At 39.7% G+C, this 17,309-nt stretch overlaps 1 long non-coding RNA gene across 1 annotated transcript; it reads left to right on the top strand.

Moving 5' to 3' along the window:
* The first annotated feature begins 727 nt into the window (after positions 1-727).
* On the top strand, positions 728-15,508 carry LOC121030007 (uncharacterized). The gene is made up of 3 exons (XR_005790046.1): positions 728-833; positions 2,436-2,551; positions 15,464-15,508. It is a non-coding gene; the product is annotated as an uncharacterized LOC121030007 (long non-coding RNA).
* The last annotated feature ends 1,801 nt before the right edge of the window (positions 15,509-17,309 follow it).

Genomic DNA, 17,309 nt, shown 5'->3' with positions numbered 1-17,309 from the left:
AAGTAGAAAGAGCAGAATTTCTGCATCTTCATTTCCTGAAAGAAAAGTTATCAGGGCTTTTTGGCAAATCATAATGTTTTCGCTTGGAAGGGATAATTTTTTGAAGAAATGTTTTGGGAATCGGGAAGTACTAATCACACGTTACTACATTTAGTTAGTACAGCCAAAGATTGATTATTTTTTTTTAAAAATTTTTTTTCAACGTTTATTTATTTTTGGGACAGAGAGAGACAGAGCATGAACGGGGGAGGGGCAGAGAGAGAGGGAGACACAGAATCGGAAACAGGCTCCAGGCTCTGAGCCATCAGCCCAGAGCCTGACGCGGGGCTCGAACTCACGGACCGCGAGATGGTGACCTGGCTGAAGTCGGACGCTTAACCGACTGCGCCACCCAGGCGCCCCAAGATTGATTATTTTTAATGAAACTTGAATTTCGCCCATACTTCACATAACCTACCTGCAGGGTGCCCAGCATTTACCTGCTTCACCTCTGTAAAACCTCAGTGTCCTCCCAGCCTCCACACTCACATGAAAAGCAACAATGAAACACACAGAGTTAAACCCAGGGGCTGTTTGTCTCTCATACTCTGAAACAAGTTTGTCAAGAGGGATCTCCAGCTGTCCTTCAATGCCTTTGTCCTTCCCCACGTCTGTTTTCTCTATTAGCTTTTGAGCTTCTCCAGGGAAGGAACATACTTATTCATGTTTGTGTCTCCACAAACACCTGGCATGTTACATGGCTCATCCTTGGTGACCAGTAAATAATTGTTAAACTGAATTACTGGATTCTGCTTTGTCGTCCAATATGCTGGTGATGTCATCTGGGAATACTGGTAAGCAGCCTGTTGATGCTCTTATCTTAGTTTTTAATGATGCAAAGACCCTTCCATGGAATTTAATCTTTCATGGAGTAGAAGGTTGGGAATGAATGAGCTCTAGGGTTCCTTACAGCTTCCAGAGACTTTGTATCACTTTTATTAAAGTGGGTTTTAGACTCAGACAGACCTAGGTATGAATCCTGATTTTGTTGCCTGGCTGTAGTGTTGCCTTGGGAAAGTAACTTAACTTTCAGCGCCTAAATTGGCGGTGCTCCATAAATGTATGTTGAATGAATCGATGGTTTCTAAACCTCACTTTATCATCTTTAAAATGGGAAAATAATATATATCTAGCAGTGTTGTTAAATACCCTACTTGGCAAACTCAGAAAGTAGAAAATTAATTTGCTGTCTACGGACATACCCTTGGATATTCACCTATCATTTTTTACTGCCCTGTCTACATACTTGTAACCTTTTGAATCATATATATATATATATATATATATATATATATATATAATTTCAGGGGAGGGTAGCATTTGATATTATTTTATATTAATATGATTCCCTGTTTCTACAAAACATTGTTTGCTTTTACCTTCATAGCCACCACCTGAGATTATGAAGGCTATCATCCACATTTCGCAGACCAGAAACCTGAGTCCCAGATAGAATTTGATTGACCAAGAGTTACAGCAGTAACCAAAGTATGACTAGAATCTAGATCTCCTGACTTAGAATCTGGTAGACTTTAAACTCTGTCCTGTTGCCTTCTCAGTGATCAGGATTTCTAAAATGAACCAAAACATTTATTTATCTCTGTGTCCTGTTCTTTTCAATGAAACACAAAGGAAAGGAGACTGGAAGCTTAGCTTAATGAGTGGCTTTTATGCTGGTACACTTAAGTTATTTTTTTGATCTCTCCAGTTTGTTTGTGGGTGAAATGGAGAAAGAGCCCATTAAGCCTGACAGCTGTGTTTGTGTTGGTAGCTGTTGATATGCAGACAGGGCTGCAGGGAGACCCTGAGCTGGTCTCCTGGTCACTAAGTACATTAGGTCCTAAGAACACCACACCTTCCCTTGCGAGCGTTTGAGGATTTGTTGGAGTTTAGAAGACACACAGAAGTCGTACTCAATTTAGGATTCTTAAACCTTAAAACTTACCCCGCCCTTCCCTATATTAGATAGAAGTTCATGCCTGATAGACTCAAGTAAGCTGATTAGCTATGGTGGGGCTGGGGAAGATAGAGTGGCAGAAACTAATGATTGTTTCAAGAAGTAGAATAGAATATTGGCTAAGTGTGGTTTCTGGAGATAACTGAGAGCTACTATGTGCAGTGTACTGAGGATATAGCAGTGGGAAAAAAATCCCTAGTCTCATGGAGCTTACATTTTAGGGGGAAGGGGAAAATAAAATAAATAAGTAAATGATATAGTATATTAGAAGGTTATTTGTGCTGTGGACAAAAACCAGTCAGGGAAAGGGACAAGGATATTATTAATCCCTCTTTGGCCCACGGTCGGTGTTCATGATTCAACTTCCCAATGTGTCAACTTCTAATTCTTAGACTGTCCTGGTTCTCCTTTTCCAATGTTTTCTTCCTTTTTTTTCCAGGCAAGAACAGTTCTTGAAGTTTGCATCGGTGTGGACAGAGTATGTAGCCATCAACATGGCATGGATTTGAGAGTGAATTAAAAAAAGAAACGAAAAGAGAAGATAATCATTTAGCGGTAAGTAGGCATTTAAAGCCTACATTAAAATTAAGCTTTCTTTCTTTTTTGGCTCACTTTTTCCTGCATTTTGTATGTCTTTAATATTGAATTAAGTTATGCCTTACTCACCAAACTTGGTGAGAAAGGCATTAAGGAGTATATGGAGAAAAGACTCAGTCCTAACCATAGAAACCCTCACTGCCCAGTGGAGTGACATTTATATTTTCCACATACATTCTTTCTGTTTTCAGAAGGGATTTGGGCATCTGTCATTAAAATGGAGTAAACACAATGCAAACACTTGAAAGAAAGCCAGGACTAAGGAATGGAGGAGGCTGAACCACATTACAGTGACAAGGGTCAAACACACCAGAAGCTTTGGAGCTTTCCAGCACTCAGGGTCAAAGGGAGGACACCTACCAACTTACAGAGAAGAGGGTTTTCCTTCATCTAATTTCTTTAAAAAAATTTTTTTTTGGGGCGCCTGGGTGGCGCAGTCGGTTAAGCGTCCGACTTCAGCCAGGTCACGATCTCGCGGTCCGTGAGTTTGAGCCCCGCGTCAGGCTCTGGGCTGATGGCTCGGAGCCTGGAGCCTGTTTCCGATTCTGTGTCTCCCTCTCTCTCTGCCCCTCCCCCGTTCATGCTCTGTCTCTCTCTGTCCCAAAAATAAATAAACGTTGGAAAAAAAATTTTTTTTAATAAAAAAAAAATTTTTTTTTAATAAAAAAAAATTTTTTTTTAATGTTTATTTTTGAGAGAGAGAGAGAGAGAGAGAACAAGTGCAGTTAAGTGGGGGAGGGACAAAGAGACAGAATCTGAAGCAGGCTCCACACTGTCAGCAAAAAGCCTGATGTGGGGTTTGAACTCACACTCAATCGACTAAGCCACTCAGGCGCTCCCCCCCCCCCCCAACTTTTTTCTAATTTCATAAAGAAATTCTTCATGTTGGACAGTTAATAAGGAACAGGAAATAGTATAACGGACAAATCCTCATCAATGGTTTTAAAACAAGTGCAGAATTTTGTCAGTGTTGGGTGTGACCAAGAATGTTCCTCCACCTCCTTTGATCCTCTTAGGTTTCTGAAGGAGAGGTCAGGATAGGGCTTTGGAAACCTGGTTGGAACCCTGAGGAACTACAAGGTGTCCTTTGAGAAGGCAGGTAAAAGCTTGGGGCCTTCAAAGAGCAGGAGAGAGATTTTCTCAGACATTCCCTGAGCTTACCATCTAGTGTTGGCCTTCCATGTCAATGACTTGCAGACATTTTTGACCATGTTCCCAAGTTAGAAATATATTTTACATCGCTGCCCAACAGAGACACATATACACAACCCCCTGAAGGAGAAGTCTCCCCAAATTTCAAAAATAATATTTCTAGGGATGCCTGCGTGGCCTAGTTGTTTAAGTGCCCAGCTCTGGTTTTGGTTCAGGTTATGATCTCATAGCTGTGAAATCCCCACATTGGATTCTGGGCTGAGCACGGAGCCTGCTTAAGATTCTCTCTCTCACTCTCCCTTTGTCTCTCCCTTCCTGGTTTTGTGGTCGCACACTCTCTCTCTCTTTCTCTAAAAAAACAAAACAAACAAAAAACATTTTTCATATGATGAGTAAGGCCCTCTGAGTTTTTAAAAATTCTATCCAAAGACACCTGGGTGGCTCAGTCGGTTAAGTGTTCGACTTCAGCTCAGGTCATGATCTCATGTGAGTGTGTGCCCCACATTGGGCTCTGTGCTGACAGCTGTGATCCTGGAGCCTGCTTTGGATTCTGTGTCTCTGGCTCTCTCTTCCCCTCCCCCACTTGCACTCTGTCTCTCTCTCAAAAATAAATAAACATTAAAAAATTTTTAATAAAAAATAAAAAATAATTCTATCTAATTCTTAAAAAATTATAAAAATTCCATCCAGTTCTATTTTTTGATTGCTACTTATACCAAAAAGAAAATTTAATTTCATGTTCCACTAATGGAACCAATAGTGTAGTTTAAAAACCAATGCTTTATTTTTTTTAAGTTTATTTATTTTGAGAGAGAGAGTGCACATGCATGCAAGTGGCGTAGGGGCAGAGAGAGAGGGAGAGAGAGAGAGAGAGAGAGAGAGAGAGAGAATCCCAAGCAGGCTCTGCACTGTCAGAGTGAAGCCTGACTTGGGGCTCGAATCCACAAACTGTGAGATCATGATCTGAGCCGAAATCAAGAGTTGGACCCTTAACTGCCTGAGCCACCCAGGTGCCCCTAAAAACCTATACTTTAAATAAATTGTTCTCAAGCAGGGAAACTTGTCAAACTTCACATGCATGTCTATCTCTAGATGATCTGATGTGTGTCAGGGGCATAATCTCCCTAAATTATGAGGGGGCTAAAGTGCCCCCTCACCATCCTCTAGCTAATCCAAAATGACAGATGTGAGGAAAAGGAAACAAAAGGTAGAGAAAGGGAAGGATTTTTTTCTTAAGGCTTAAAGCAGAGCTGCTGTCCTCTGTCCCAAGGTGGGGGGGGGGTTCCACCTAACCAAAGGAAGTTTTGGGTTCCAATTAAGACATAAGCTATTGGACTACTACAACTTCCAGGAGACCAGCCAAATACATTTGTGCACTGAATAGAGTGAATCCAAGGAGATCCCACCTTCACCAAAGCCAAGGCTTTTAATCCTTACATATGTATAAAGGAAGGGCTTCTGTGGTCCCAGTGCCAAAGATCCCGATGCAATAACATACATGTGTCCTTCAGGTAATAGGCTCAATCAAAACTGGACCCTGACCCCCATCTGCATTGGATGTATGGTGACCCTCTAGGCTCCAAATTTTCTTGGGTGTTCACATCCCAGGGTGCTTGTATCAGCATGACCAGGAATTTTGCAGCAGAATCTTGGAAGCATAGAAATACACAGGATCCAACTACAGAGTGGCAGTCTCTCTGGGTGTGAGCCTTCACTCCCACATTCAGAGCTCAAATAGGTGGGGTAGTACCTATCATACTTGACACTCAGAGAGAATCATTGTTTAATAATCTTCCTCTATGACAGAAGTATTTTCAGCAATTATGAAATGAAACAAAAAATAATAAGAGCCAGAAAAGAAATATGTATGTTGACATTTTCAAAATTGAAGTTGGTATATATAGTCCTGACAATAAAAAAACATTAAAAACTTAAAGAATGAAGTGAATATTATAGTCGAAAAGGAAAAAAACCTGTAGATTATTGTGTTAACATGTTTTTTTGAAAAAAGAAAAACTTATTTGTTATAGCGGTAAGCAATAGTATTACAGTTTCTGCATGTTTTCAAGCCACCTTCTGCAAATTTGCCAGTGACCTTGTTAAAATAGATCTTTGCAGATGCAAAGATGCATCATATATATAATGGAATATTACTCAGCAGTCAAAAAGAATGAAATCTTGCCATTTGCGACAACGTGGATGGAACAAGAATGTATTATGATAAGCAAAATAAGTCAGTCAGAAAAAGATAAATATGATTTCACTCATATGTGGAATTTAAGAAACAAAATGGATGAACATAGGGGAAGGGAAGGAAAAATAAGATAAAAACAGAGAGGGGGGCACACCATAAGAGACTCTAAAATACAGGGAACAAACTGAGGATTGCTTGAGGGGTATTGGATGGAAGGGGATGGGATAAATGGGTGGTGGGCATTAAGGAGGGCACTTGTTGGGATGAGCACTGGGTGTTATATGTAAGTGACGAATCACTAAATTCTACTCCTGAAACCATTATTACACTACATGTTAACTAACTTGGATTTAAATAAAATAAAAAAAATAGATCTTTACATATTCGTGTTCAGTATAGTCAGATATATTAAATCATCTTTAATCACAGTTTAATGAACATATTTATTCATTTGAAATTTGAAGTATTTTTTCCTATGAAGTAATGAATATTTAAAATAGTTAGGAAACGGTTTTAAAATGAGAATATATTTATCAGAAATTCCTCAATAATCTGATTTTATAAAAAGTTTCAGGAATTTCAGTACTGTCCATTTTTTGTTCCTTCAGGATCAATTTTAGAAGAGTAAAAAAATTCTCACTAAAATATTTTCAGGAAACAATTTATCATAAATTTCTGTTATATATACTGTAAAAACTTCTGAGGTTTTTTTCATCTTCTGCAAAAATCAGAACTTGGCTGAATGATAGAGAACATTGACATGATGTAATCCATTGCTTTAGAATGAACTACGTAATTGAACTATCTCCAGTTCTATTTCCTCGGTTTACAAACACGGTGCTATTATTATTTAGAATCTACTGGGTTTTTTTAAAAAAATATTTATTTTTGGGAAAGTGCAAGCAGTGGAGGGACAGAGAGAGGGGGACAGAGCAGGCTCAAGCAGGCTGACAGCAGCAAGCCTGACAAGGGACTTGAACTCACGAACCAGGAGATCATGACCTGAGCTGAAGTCGGACGCTCAACTGACTGAGCCACTCAGGGGCTCCTAGAATCTACCATTTAAGGACAGCCATATGTAATACCACAGGAATAGAGACATAAATTATAGCCAAAACAAGCAAGCCTGAATGGACCGTATCATTGGAGTTCTCTGAATTAACTTCCGGGTAGAATATAAACTATCAAAGGATAAGAAATACAAATGTAATGATTTGAAATTTATACGTATTATTAAAACTCAACCCTCTCCATAGCAATTGTTTTAAGCTCAGAGCAACAGAACAGTTTTCCAAGAAGAGCATTTATTGTTGACTAGGGTGGACCACTGGCACCTCCCACCCCTGATACACCACTGGGAGCATGTCGATAGTTGAAGCACTGACTGATCTGAGCTGTGCTATGATAAATTTCATCTCCGAAGGGCATTCTGCTACAAGGGTAACAAAAATCTGAACACTCTGTCCTCGATAACATTCTTGGTCCTAAAGTAAAGTGACCCATCATTAACACTTGTTTTCTTTGAGGTGGGATGGGTGTGGAGGGCAAACTTGTGCTGCCCCTACAGACCAATCCTTTTGGATCAGAGGCAGTGTGTTTAGAAGCAAAAAGAAAGGACTGCATCCCAGCCTCAGATTCCCAGGTCTGTCTCTGGTTTGTGCTACAAATGTGGGCAAGTTACTGAGTCTCTCTCTGCAGTGTATTCTCATCTGTAAAGTAGGAGTAATAACAGTACCTGCCAGAGATTTTGTGATGATTAAATGAGATGGTGCATGCAAAGTGCCTTAAACAGTACATGGTGCATGGAACACACTCTTTTGTATAATGGTCATTAAGGGCATGATAGAAATGTGCAAATCAATAAAGGCAATTCTTTCATGGGTTTCAGCAAATGCCATAAAAAACTTATTTCTTAGACCGATCTAAATCTAGTTTAAGTAAAAGCTGGATTTATCCCATTTGTGGTCTTTTTAAAAAGTGCTATGCCATCTATACATCATTCTAAATTTACACACACAGGAGACTGGATTAGGTCTGAATTCATATGACAGGTACCTTCAATCGCATAGTAGCTCAAATTCCCAAGAAGATCCATGGGAGCAACTCAATTATAAGGAATGACTTGAGTCTGAGGGAAGCCGGACCTCTGTAAGGGCTTGAATTACCCTTTGCCACCACCCAAGTGGAGGCCCTTATCAGATTTGCACGATGAAAACTATTTGATTTCCCTGAACTTACTGCCTCGCAATTCATCCTGATGACTAGTATTCCAATTATTTTCATCCTCTCATACTTCTGTTCAAGAATCTCTCACAATGAAGTTAACCAGTAGGGTCAACAGATTGAAACTTTGTTTCAAAGGGGTTTCCTGGGCTTTAGCATCTTAATTCTAGCTCAGCTTTTAACAGCTTCCAGAATCTAGCTTCACTACAACTGTACCGTACTTCTCTTTACTTATCCATTAAGACAGTACCCTTACTGTACCTGCTCATTCTTTCTCCAAAGCCTTTCCTTTTCTTTACCTCTAGTACCTTTTCTCCTTAGTACAGGGAACTATTTCTCTAAGTCTCTCAGCATAAGATGAAGAAAACTGAGACTCAGAAAGTGGAATCGCTTGCTTAGGTTGTCATGTTTAGCTTGCTCCATGGCAGAGCTGATCACAGAATTCTGATTTCTAATCTAGGGCTTTTATTCTGAGGAACTGTTGCAATTAAGTTTCAGAATGCAGATGTAGCTAATTTTCCTTCCTTCACAGGTTTTTCTATACCTGGGACCTGCTTTGTACTTACCTCCCAATAGACAAGAGCCTTAAAAACTCTTGGAAGTAAGTTTCAATGAGAGTCAAGTGTGTGTGTGTGTGTGTGTGTGTGTGTGTGTGTGTCTGTGCGCATGTATGCGCGAACGTGTCCTCTTGGGAAGTCAGGGTGGAGAATAAAGCCAAGAGCAATATTTAATTGACAGAGGTAATTTTGTTTTGAATGAGTATTTGAGAATATAGCATTTCAGTAAGTCGTTCCCTAAGTCGTTCCCTTTTTTCAAGGTTTATTTATTTTGGGGACAGAGAGAGACAGAGCATGAACGGGGGAGGAGCAGAGAGAGAGGGAGACACAGAATCGGAAACAGGCTCCAGGCTCTGAGCCATCAGCCCAGAGCCCGATGCGGGGCTCGAACTCACGGACCGCGAGATCGTGACCTGGCTGAAGTCGGACGCTCAACCGACTGCGCCACCCAGGCGCCCTAAGTCGTTCCCTTTTAACCTGGGTTCTTCAGTCCGCAGACTTGCATACCACATCAATATCCCTTTTGTCATTTTTGGCCAGTGGCCCCATGGTTTGGAATGGTGATTTTATCACAGCTGACTGCCATTTTGAAGGGACAGGGCTTTGTCGTCTCTCTTACCTGTTTTCACTGAATAGAGGCAAGGATTGGAAGCTGATGTGTTCTCACTTCTATTAAAAGTTATGCTTCCCTCGTTTCACAGTAATAGGCAATAAAATGTAAATAAACATACTTCAGTGGAATTTTGCCAGGCATAGTATTTAGGTATAGTGTATATAAGGATGTAGTTATTTTTAACTAACTCCTATCAACTGACATAATTGAGTCTAACGGACTTATTTGAATACTTAATATTGTTTAATTTTGTAATACAATATCACCTAATTTCATAATTTAATTTTTAATATTAAAAATGAATATTAGTGTTTATGACTATTTAGACAATGAGAATATTTTAAGAGGCATACATATAAGGAGAGATTCTTCAGGAAACTTGCATAAAATAAATCCTATTTTTATGAAAACTGTGAAGAAACTGGGGAATTAAAATATGCTTAAGACTTTGTGCATCTATATTTACTTCATAGATTAGACAAATGCATAAATAATAATTGAAGAAAAAGTTCAAAGTATAGCTGGTTTATGTCACTGCTGGGCTCCAAGCCCAGAATTTTTAAAGATAAAAGTTTGGTCAATGATTTGACTTGTATTAGTTTGGCAAAATGTAGAAAAAATTGAGATGATATGGATATATATTGTCTTTGCCTCACACACATTTATTTTCCTCCAGCCATCATAGTGATCACTGGATTCAGTTTAATTCTAGACACATTTAGAGTAACTACTAGGTACCATATTCTCTGCCATGTGCTCTGGATGATTCAAAATCAAATAGGATGCATTTAAAATTGGTAGCAAGATAGGCCCAATACAACTGAACCTGAGTGTAGTACAATTAAATGTAGTGCTATGAATGGAGTAAGAAAGTCTCTCTTGACGGAGAAAAGCTTCACAGAGAAGTGGATTTTGCTGGTGGTAAAACAGGGGAAGGTCATTCTAGGCAGAGGGAGCAGAGGGAGCCAAAGTACACCTTGGGCAGCTTAGAGTGTGTGGATGGGAAAGAGAAGAAGATGGAAGGCAAGGGCAGGGCAGGTTACTAAAGGCCTTATCTGCATGTCAGAGGGTGTAGACTCTTCTCCATGAGCAATGGAGGAGCCACAATGATGGTGATAATAACAGAAGAGTGTTGAGTACAGAGAAGGTGTGGATGCCTGACAGCCCTGAGTCTCCTGAGGAAGCAAATGGCAGGATTTCTGCTGAGCCTGAGCACTTGGCATTGAGGCTGGGATACTGCGGACAGTGTAGTTAAATGTTGAATATTTGCTGTAGGGGATGGGAAAGGAAGCCAACCAGTCATGAGCAAGAGGACTGGCAAGTAACATTCAGCTGAAGACAAAAAATCACAAAGTTGTCATATAGCTAATTAACACGGTTGTACAAACAGCGGCAACATTCTACAGTCAAGGTGAAGTCAGTTGGGTTGATATTATTGATAACTGATCATTTCACAGACACATGTTGTTTGATGTCTCCACAGTCCCTCAAATGCCGTAGTCACTCATCGTTCATCAAGATCTATGATGAAGGCCAAAAATGTGCTGGTGTGTCCTGAGGGGTGGGGGTGGAAATATTTTACCAAGAAGAGACATTACGCCTTTTTGACAAGAGACAAATGTTTCATTCAAATGCTGCATTTCGCATATTGGAAACCATAATGAATTCTTGTGCACCTCTCTGCCTAGTTCACAATGTCAAGCCCAGGCATTGAAACACCTCAGGCTTTCCTCACAAAATTAAATTTAATGTTACACCCTCCAGTAGAATGGTGCATAAATCAAGCATTTGATTTGCATGGACTATAGCAAGCAGCTCTCTTCTGGATAAATATAAACCCAACTCTGAATATTATGTCAGGGACAGGAACAAAGCAATCTAGGACTTCCAATAAAAGTCTGGTACCAAGTGTAATTCATGCTGGTATTACACTGCTCTGTGTCAAGCCTGTTATTAAAACTCTTGTTTTAACCTCCTTTTTTCATTTCAAAGGAAAATGTTTTTCTTGACCTTCCTGTATTCAGAAAACCAGTGCACAGTCAAACCAGTACTATTTATAAACTGGTGTCTACTCCTGACAATCATGGGCATGTTTCTTTTTTTTTTCTTCCTCCATCTACACCGACCCAGCATAGAGTACAGCAAGGGTTACATGTGAGTAATCAGGTGGAAAGAAACAAAACAAAGGGCATGGAATAAAATACACCATGGGAGATTAGGTTACATGGATATTCACTAATGTTCTACCTCTGGCCATAGTCCCAAAAGGATGCTAAGAACAGTTTCAGAGCAGATAAGTCTTAAAAGTGATGGAATAGCCAAAGTTAATACACATTCAGAAGCAGAACATGCATCCAATTCAGGAAGAGTGAGCCTAAATATGCATCATTTGGTCTCGTTTCTGGCCTCCAGCATATGCTGAGTTGTACATTTTCCTGACTTGTATTTTCCTCATCACAGGGTACTGAACTATCTTTACTAAAAGTAAAATTACCGTGATCTGAAATTGAGGGAGGCCCTAAGATTAGAGGCATTTTTACAAATGCAAAATGAGTCCACTGTAAGTCCCCAAAGAACATAAATAGATCACAGACTCACACTTATTCTACTCTACATCAAGGCCTGTCATGTTTATTCTGGAATGCTATAGAGGTATTACAAACAGAGCTTGCTCCTAAAGCCAAGTGCATTTCCAAGAAGGCACAGCTGTCTGGAACACATAACCAGGTGAAGATGTGAGCCTGAGGGCTAAACTGATGATTTGGTGTCTGCAGTGTAATTTCTCCCAGCTGTCCACAAACATCTGTTAGAATTTGGAATGCTTCAAGATCTGAATAGGTGAAAGCAGGTGTCTGAAAAAATAAATTTATGATTGTTTAAGGATAGTAAATTAGGATTCATCCACTTATTTGTGAATAGAATACATCAATAAATATTTATTAAATGGATACAATATGCCAGTCTCTGTGATAGGTACTATGAGGGGATGTAAACATGAATTAGATTCTACTTTCAAGGAATTTATGTAAATGTTAAAAAAGGCATATGAGATATGCAGAACTATTGTATAAGGTAAAAGTGTCATAAGATATATAGATACAGTTCTACGTGGCATGAGAAGGATACATTATTTTTAACTGGAGGAAATTAGGGAAAGCTGAGCAGTAGAACTTGGCCATGCAAAATAAATAGGGGCAGGAAAGGGAAATCCCATGTGGGGGGTGGTGGGGTGGGCACGGTCAAACACTTGGAAAGGGGAAATTCCACCAAGAGACCATGAGTAATGAATAGTGACTGATTCCATGTTACTGAACAAGTGAATGAATGAAGACAAGTAGAGGCATATAAGATTGGAAAGGTAGATGGGCTGGGGGATGGTCACTGAACCCTGGACTAAGCAGTTTAGACTTTTAAAATTAAGCAGTATGGAGCCATTAAAGATTTTTGAGCAAGGAAATGACATGATCTAATCTATGCTTTAGGAAGATTAATGTGATCATAGCATGTAAAGTCGATTAAAGAGCAGAAAGACTGGTATTAAGGAAACCAGTTGGCCCTGGAGAGAAGTAATGAAGACCTAAACCAGGACAGTAGCAGTGGGAATAGACTAGAAAGGACAGGGTATTATACAAGTAGAATCCACAAGACTTGGCAGATTGGTGAGCAAGAAGCCAAGGTTGATAGCGTTCAGTACAGGGTACCCCAGAACATGACACTTTACCATACTGAGTATTTAAGCTGAGAGAGTTTGACAAAATGCAGAAGCAGGAAGGTAACTGTGACCTCTCCCTTCTTCACCTTTCCAATGAAACAGACCAATGTGAGAGGTGCCCTTCCTATACCGGAACCCTTATTTCTGAAGACATAGGACCACCAAGAAGAACAAACAGGCCTTGCTAAATTTCTTCTATTACTACCATTACCTCGTACTTCTTAACGTATCATATTTATTCTTCCACTTTTCATCAAACTCAGCATAGAATACTCAGGTTTGTCTTTTGGGGTTATTATTATTATTATTATTTTGTGAAGGCTCCCATGCCATATAAAATTTATGTTAAATTCATTTATATGCTTTTCTCCTGTTAATCTGTCTTCATCAAGTGCACTGTTTACACCCATCCAGGGACCCAACAAGGGTCAAGGGAAACTTGCTGAGGTTTTGAACAGAAAAATCATAGGTATTCACAATAAAAACTCAAAAACTTGACATTATTTTTATCTTAAAAAGATCAATGCTTTTGTAAAACACAATGTAATATAGTTGCTTCATATCTTTTACCTGAGCTCAGAATGTAATTTGAAATCACCTGCTATTGTAGGCTACCCATTCCACAGAGTAATTTGGGTAAAGCTGAGTGGCTTCTTCTGAATTGAGGGAAAGAAGAGAAATAAAATGTTTCTAAATGGTTGCTGTGGTTATAAAATCAGCATAAAAGTTTTTGGCATTTCTCATTCTGATTATTCCACTAATATTTTTAGAAATCATCACAGAGAGTCAGAGTTTAGCATGTCCCAAATAGAGAAAATGGATAATTTCAGGTACATTGACCTCGTTGATCATGATTTAAGGATTATTGGAAAAGAGCAGCATCTAGTCCAATCCAAGTTTATTTTGAAAGTACAGTCAGTCCACTTCATGGATAAGGTGTTTTCTAATTGACTGAAACACCAAGCAGGCTGATCTCTAAGCCAGCCTGTCAATACTCATACAGAGAAAACCTGTGCTTCTCCCCCACCCCCCACACCAACTCTCAGGCCAAGTGATTAACTGTGCATCGGTCATTTAGCGTAATAAATGTGAAGTCAGAGAGATTGAGTGTTGCCACAGGACTCCTGCTGCGGAAATAAATGCCCTCCCACCTTGGCGTGCTTAGAGCACACACAAAGAATTTGCTTTGAAAGTGTTAAGGAGCAACAAGCTCCCTTTCAGTTTAGAAAGTCTTATGTAGTTAATCCTACCTGTCAGCCAACGTGGAATGTGCTGCTTATGATCACTGCCTTCTGAATTTGAAATAAGTCTGTTTTAATGGGAAACACAAAGTGAAACTTTAGTGTCATTAGGATGTCGTTTTCTGACATTTGACTCAGACCAGCTTTAAAGAGTGTTACTTCTCGTCTGGGAGAAGCATGGGAACTGGAAACAGTGGCTGTGGAAGGAAAGAGGACTCCATTTTGAACATTTCTTCTCTGCTCTTAGAAGTCTGGTGCAGTTGGTAGTCTGCTCATCGCTAAACAGGTGCAACAGAGGCCCTTGTTCTCTCTTAAGGTTCCTCAACCTATTAAGGAACTGGCCTATTTTAATTTGTCTGCCAAGTTTCTGATTTGGTAAATTTATGAAACCAATAAAATAGCTAGTATAATCTGGTTGTTAATTCTAGTTAATGCCTCTGCCTAGAGTATTTGATCCAGGTTATTGCTACTGTAAAAGAGACACGGTTTCATATAAAAGGAAGCAGCAACTGTTTGATCAAATTGGGTGATATCATTTGGGGCAGGGCATTTTCAAATCAGTGTCCTCACATCTTCACTTGCCAGCTCCAGAAATTTGCCTCTGACCTGCAATAAATAGTTGTGGTTCTCAAGCTATTTAAGCCTGATTAAGGTATTTGTTATGCATTTGACAGTACACAATAGTGCACGATGTCAATTCTCAGTTGTCATCATCATGATTAGAAAGGGTAGAAGAGAGTGACCTCTATGTGAGATGAGTTGTATTAAATAATAAGGATGCCATGAACCTCTAATCCAATCAGAGTTTAGCCAAAGTGAATAAAAGCCCTAGCAAGATCTCCAAACAAAAAAGTTGCTAAGCAAATGATGCTAGATTTTCTTGTTGACAAAAAGTACTTTCTGTGGTTCAGCCACACCATATTTTCAGTTGTTAGGGGATGTTGTTATGAATACAAATGACAAGAATGCAATTTACTTCAGAGAAGCACCCCACATGACCTCCTTGTTCAAGGTTGGCTTATTGGAAGTTTTTTAATTTGAAAAATAATTTAAGTTGAGGGAGGCAGTGCAGTCAAAATCCCAGCAAAGAGAAGATTTTAGCATGAGACGAAATGCCTAAACTGTAGTGCCAGTGGGTTAAAGGATCTCTCTCTCTCTCTTTTTTTTTTTTTGAACAGGCCTGACAAGTGTTCATTGGGTCAGTCCTAAGAAGGAGCCAAAAGATAGCAATTAAAGCCACTCTTATGTGGATCCTGAGAAACTTAACAGAAGACTATGGGGGAGGGGAAGGGGAAAAAAAAAGAGAGGGAGGGAGGCAAACCATAAGAGACTCTTAAAAACTGAGAATAAACTGAGGGTTGATGGGGGGTGGGAGGGAGAGAAGGGTGGGTGATGGGCACTGAGGAGGGCACCTGTTGGGATCAGTAGTGGGTGTTGTATGGAAACCAATTTGACAATAAATTTCATATTTTATTTTTTATTAAAAATTTTTTTTTATCATTTATTTATTTTTCAGACAGAGAGAGAGAGACAGAGCATGAACGGGGGAGGGTTAGAGAAGGGAGACACAGAATCTGAAACAGGCCCCAGGCTCTGAGCTGTCAGCACAGAGCCCGACGCGGGGCTCGAACTCACGGACCGCGAGATCATGACCTGAGGTGAAGTCGGCCGCTTAACCGACTGAGCCACCCAGGCGCCCCAATAAATTTCATATTTTAAAAAAAAAGCCTAAAAAAATAATAAAGCCGGGTTCTCAGGAGAGAGTGTCACTGTGATGTCAGACATCCCATCTAGCCCACTTATTCACAGAATTGTCTGAGAAACTCCCTTTGCTGAAGCCCATGTTTTAACAGTGATGAGTCGAATGAGCAACAAGGACAACTGAAGTTAAAAGATCAATTGCAGCTTTTATTAAGAATCTACCATGTGCCAGGCTCTATGTTAGACCCTTTGCATGAATGATCTCTTTTACTGCTGATGTCAACAACTGAGGTCGATGTTATTACTACCTCTGCATTACGAAAGAGGAAAAGGGTTGAGTAATATGCATTGGCTGATATGTGGTGGATTTGGCCACCAAACACCAGCAGTCTTTCATTCTTGTTTTCTCAACTGTTAATGCTTTAACCCCTCCTTAAATACAAATCATGTAGACAGATTTAAAAAAATTGAAGCTTGTCTTTTAATCACGGGAGATACTGGTTTTTGTTTGCTTTACTAAGGAGATTCCTAAATCTAATCTGTTTATAAAATGATTATTACCTATTCATTTAAAAAGTATTTATTAAGCATCTGCTGTGTGCCTGGCACGGTTGATGTTAAGCAGATAAAGGATAAGATATGGACACTGGCTTTAGAAAATCCTCCGTCTACTGGGTTAACTTGAACTAACATACAACTATATTCATATATCTATCTTTTGGGCATAATCATGGTCTTCACGGTCAACATAATGACAATGCCCAACGTTTTTATGGAGTTTGGTCATAATACAATGTCTTGAAAATGTTATTTCATCTGTGTTTTACAATCCCCTATGAGGTGGACAGGGTCAATTTTTCACCCCTCCGTTGTGGTTGAGGGAGCTGATATTCACAAGGTGGAATCCCCCTCGCTCAGGTATCCTGGATCCAGCTCTCCTTAATGAGCTCCACCCCGTGACAAGACATCTGCAGAGGCCTCTCCCGTTTTGTTTTTGATGCGGCATGTGAAGAGAGGTATGAATGTCACTTTACATAAGTAATAGTCTTTGCCTTAAAGACCTTTTATTATATTTATTTCTTCCAGACAGACCTGACAGAAGTCCGTCAGTCTGTCTCTGAACCGTGTTTAGCCCCACTAGCAGGCCCATTTCCACTCATGATTCTGGCTGCCTCCTGAACTGCTGTGTGAGCAAATGAGATAAGTACGAAATATTCCTACGCCACTGGCTCCATGCTCTCCTCATATTCAATCACGAAGACTAATGAATCAGAGATGATTGCGGTGGTAAAAATCCAAATGCAGATTTTTGCTGTCCTTACT

The sequence above is a fragment of the Herpailurus yagouaroundi genome, unplaced genomic scaffold (assembly GCF_014898765.1).
Source record: "Herpailurus yagouaroundi ecotype Mexico unplaced genomic scaffold, PumYag 28, whole genome shotgun sequence".
In the NCBI taxonomy this organism is placed as follows: domain Eukaryota; kingdom Metazoa; phylum Chordata; class Mammalia; order Carnivora; family Felidae; genus Herpailurus; species Herpailurus yagouaroundi.
The sequence above is the reverse complement of the archived record's forward strand: the minus strand, read 5'-3'. Positions and strand labels throughout refer to the sequence as shown.